General features: G+C 47.1%; 1 non-coding gene across 1 annotated transcript; it reads left to right on the forward strand.

Annotated features, from left to right (window-relative positions):
- The first annotated feature begins 3,187 nt into the window (after positions 1 to 3,187).
- On the forward strand, positions 3,188 to 3,294 carry LOC138283158 (U6 spliceosomal RNA). Its single transcript, XR_011201096.1, has one exon. It is a non-coding gene; the product is annotated as a U6 spliceosomal RNA (small nuclear RNA).
- The last annotated feature ends 507 nt before the right edge of the window (positions 3,295 to 3,801 follow it).

The following is a 3,801-nucleotide window of genomic DNA, read 5'->3' on the forward strand; positions in this document are numbered from 1 at the left end:
GCCTGGACTACGGTAACACCCTATACGCAGGAACCACCGCTAAACTCCAGAAACGTCTGCAGCGAATACAAAACGCCTTCGCCCGCCTCGTCCTCGACATACCCCGCAACAGCCACATCTCCGTCCACCTGAGTCACCTGCACTGGCTTCCTGTCAACAAAAGGATCACCTTCCGGCTCCTCACCCACGCACACAAAGCCCTCCACAACAAGGGACCTGAATACCTCAACCGTCGCCTCAGTTTCTACACGCCCACCTGTCAACTTCGCTCCGCCAACCTCGCATTCGCTGCCGTCCCTCGCATCCGCCGCACCACAGCAGGTGGGAAATCCTTCTCCTACCTGGCGGCCAAGACATGGAATTCCCTCCCCACCAGCCTCAGGACCACCCAGGACCACCTCGCATTCCGGAGGCAACTCAAGACCTGGCTCTTCGAGCAGCAGTAACCCCCTCCCCCTAGCGCCTTGAGACCCTCACTGGTGAGTAGCGCGCTTTATAAATGTTTTTGATTGATTGATTGAACACAACTCTTTCAAACTTCTCAAAAGTTTCCAAATTTTACAGTTACCAATGCTTGTTTGTGGTTGTGACTAAAAGTACTAAGATTTACGTTTACTTTAAAAGTCTATATATCCGGAACCCTCTGGTGAACTTTGCTCATGATCGACTCTAAAAATTCATTAAAATACATTCTATTTTAATAAATTGGTGTCAGATTTGATTTCTTTTGTGTTGTCTGACTTTATTATTTTGTTGTTTGGCGCATCTAAATGCTTTACACTAGTTCCTTTGTTAAGCCTTGCTGCTCAAAGACACAGCTACCCAGAGTTGAGCTAAAGATTTTTCAAAGCAGCCTGACTGGACCCAAGACAGTTTCTGCGAGTGTATTACACAGTATGATTTCACACTCATACCATAAAATAGACCCAAATCCTCATGCAGACTAAAAAAGGCAGTGGTGAAGTGGAAAGAGATGACATGCGATATGCTAATGGAGGATTTAAAAAAACGGTTTAAGTGACTATCAGATTTAGAAACTGCAGCGGAAAGTGGTGTGAACGGAAGCCCAGGAGACAGCGAGGTCCTGTGAAAACCCCTACCTACCCCACAAGCCTAGTAATGTTTAATTCACAATCTAATTTTCTAAGAATTTAAACATTTTCAGTTCTAATAAGTCATTATTGTTATTATTCATTGATGTGGTATAGCTAACAAGCATTAGCAACGACAACAGGTTTAGCTTGCATTAGTGGGGTTCATGGTCATGTGATATGGCTGAATACGGAAACAGAAAACTCATTGCTTTGATTTACATGTGAGAATGTGTCCCTCGAAGTGTCACACATTTGACAGTAGGATGTCACTCATATGGCAATTGAAACTGTGGAAATGTCACACACAAGCAATCTGAAATCTTGGCGGCTATGTTCAAATGAGGGTGAGTTTAGAAGTATGAGTTTTGAACACCATTTTTAAGTAGGCAAGTTAGGGCCATTTGTACAAACACATTTTCCCAGTGACACAGAATGAGTAAAACCCTCTGATGCATCTGGTGCTCAGCCCTCTACTGAGGCAGCTAAGGTCCTACTCGGTGTTTGAAATTGAAAAATAGAAGAGCAGGTACTCTGTAGCAGAGTACCTGCTTGTTTCTGAGAAGTGCTGGCACTCTCCCAACAGAAGTGTTACGTTTTTTTGAGAAATGCAGGTACTCTACCTCTATAAATAAAAAAGTGCCGGTACTCCGTAGTGGACAGTGCCGGACCATTTAAAGCACTGGAACTCATACTCAACAAACAGAGACCCAGTCCTTAACCAGTCTATAGCCATGTGGCTAAGGTTGCCACCTGGTTGTTTCTTCACCAGCCTAGACCGTATTGTTTAAGTGCACGCTGAATAAATTATTGTTACAAGCAAAAGTAGTATTTCCCGTCTGAAGTTTAAGCCTAGAAAAAGGTTGGCACGTTACCAGGAGAAAGTAACGACCGTTTGTTTGTGGTTTAAGAGAACGATAATGGTCGCATGGAAAACTGAAATAGGAGTTTATATAAAATAGTTTCCCACGTTACTTTTCTTGAACGCAGCTCTAGAACATGTTTTAATGTTTTCTTATATTTGCTGCGTTATAGTTGTACAGATAAGAGGGGAGATACCAGCTCTAGGGTATTTTACTCATTTTTGTGGCGGCGGAGACATTAAGATACCCGGGGCCCGGTAGTGAACTGGACAGAGTTTACCCCTTAACCTAGAGCAGCAAACACACAGGGCATCGGCTAAAAGGTATTTGAGAACTGCTTGTATCATTGCACAGTGATTAATGGGTTAAAGCGATGCACAACTGTCAGATAACAAAGAATCCCGACAGCTTCTCCGATTCTTTCCTTGTCACCCGCGGCTCTCGGCTGTTCCCGGAATCGCAAACCGCACACAATGTCCGGGGTGTGAACCCCGAGATGTGCCTGCACCCCATCACAGCCCTGCACTTCATTTACACATCGCCTGCAGGTGGCGCTGCTGCAGCACATTTAAAGGGCGAGGTCCGGCACTTTGTGGGCGCTCAGGGTCCCCTAAAGAGGGGGCGCCTGCGCTTCTATGTTTCCATTTGCAGCGCTGCACGCCCTCGCACGTGGCCCCGCGTGTCCCGGGGGCGCTTGTGGCCGCTGAACCCGCAGCACTTCGCGCGCTCGGGGGTTAAAGCAGCTTTTCCCGCTGGTGCCCATCAGAGGAGGGACGAGGCCCCGGGTGCTGGCGCCAGAGGCAGACCTGCTTAACAATGTCCCCGTGTCCTCCGTCCGTCACGCCCGTTGTATTTCCCGAATACCTGAAGCTCAGCTGCATTGGCTCTGCTCTGGCGGGGATTTCACCTCCGAGTTCCCGGTGCCCCGGGGGCCTCCTCGGGCTTCTGTCTCCGGGCTCCAGACGCACGTGCTTTGCCCTCGGCGCAGAACAAGCAGCCGGGGTGGTGACGTGCCTTTGAAATTTGCATACCCACAGTGCCCTGCGCTTCAATTGATGCAGTGCAGGTTTCTTTGCACCTCCAAACATTGTTTTGGAGAAGGAGGCTCAACTAATATTGAAGGGAAGCCACCACAGTTGCAAGACCCTCAGTGTGTAAATTGCAATTGCCGCCCTAAGAAAGTAATGTTTTGAAATTCGACCTTTATATACCACTGCAGCTGCCTTGTTTACCGTGCTCGCTTCGGCAGCACATATACTAAAATTGGAACGATACAGAGAAGATTAGCATGGCCCCTGCGCAAGGATGACACGCAAATTCGTGAAGCGTTCCATATTTTGCTCCACGTTTCTCGTACATGCCACCAATTATCACTATATGGCTGAGCTACATAAGTGCTGTCCATTATAATTCCCCCGTCATCCGTAGTTTGCACGTAAATAGCAGGTACGACTATCTATTTAAAAATATTTGTGTACGTTATTATGTAACTTGCATAGGACGAAATAACGTGAGAATAAAATTAGTAGTTATTTCATGACGTTTTTTAATTCAACAAATAGTCCGCCTACAATGCCACCAACGTGAACTGTATTTTTACATTCCCATCGGAGTGTTTTACGCACTAGATCTGAAGCGGGTGCTGTTTTGAGGGGACAACCTGTTCTCTAAGGGGGAGGTTGAAGATGAGCTGCTCATCTGCAGATTGTGCTGCCCTGGGACTGGATCTTTCCCAGATACAGTGTCTGCACCCCTGGGGTTCACAGCACCCCACATGTGATTCTCCTGTCGGGTTTGCCTTTTAAACCCACATCCTCACTCTGCAGCCTGGGGTCTTTAAACCACTT

This window comes from Pleurodeles waltl, chromosome 2_2 (assembly GCF_031143425.1).
Source record: "Pleurodeles waltl isolate 20211129_DDA chromosome 2_2, aPleWal1.hap1.20221129, whole genome shotgun sequence".
NCBI lineage: Eukaryota > Metazoa > Chordata > Amphibia > Caudata > Salamandridae > Pleurodeles > Pleurodeles waltl.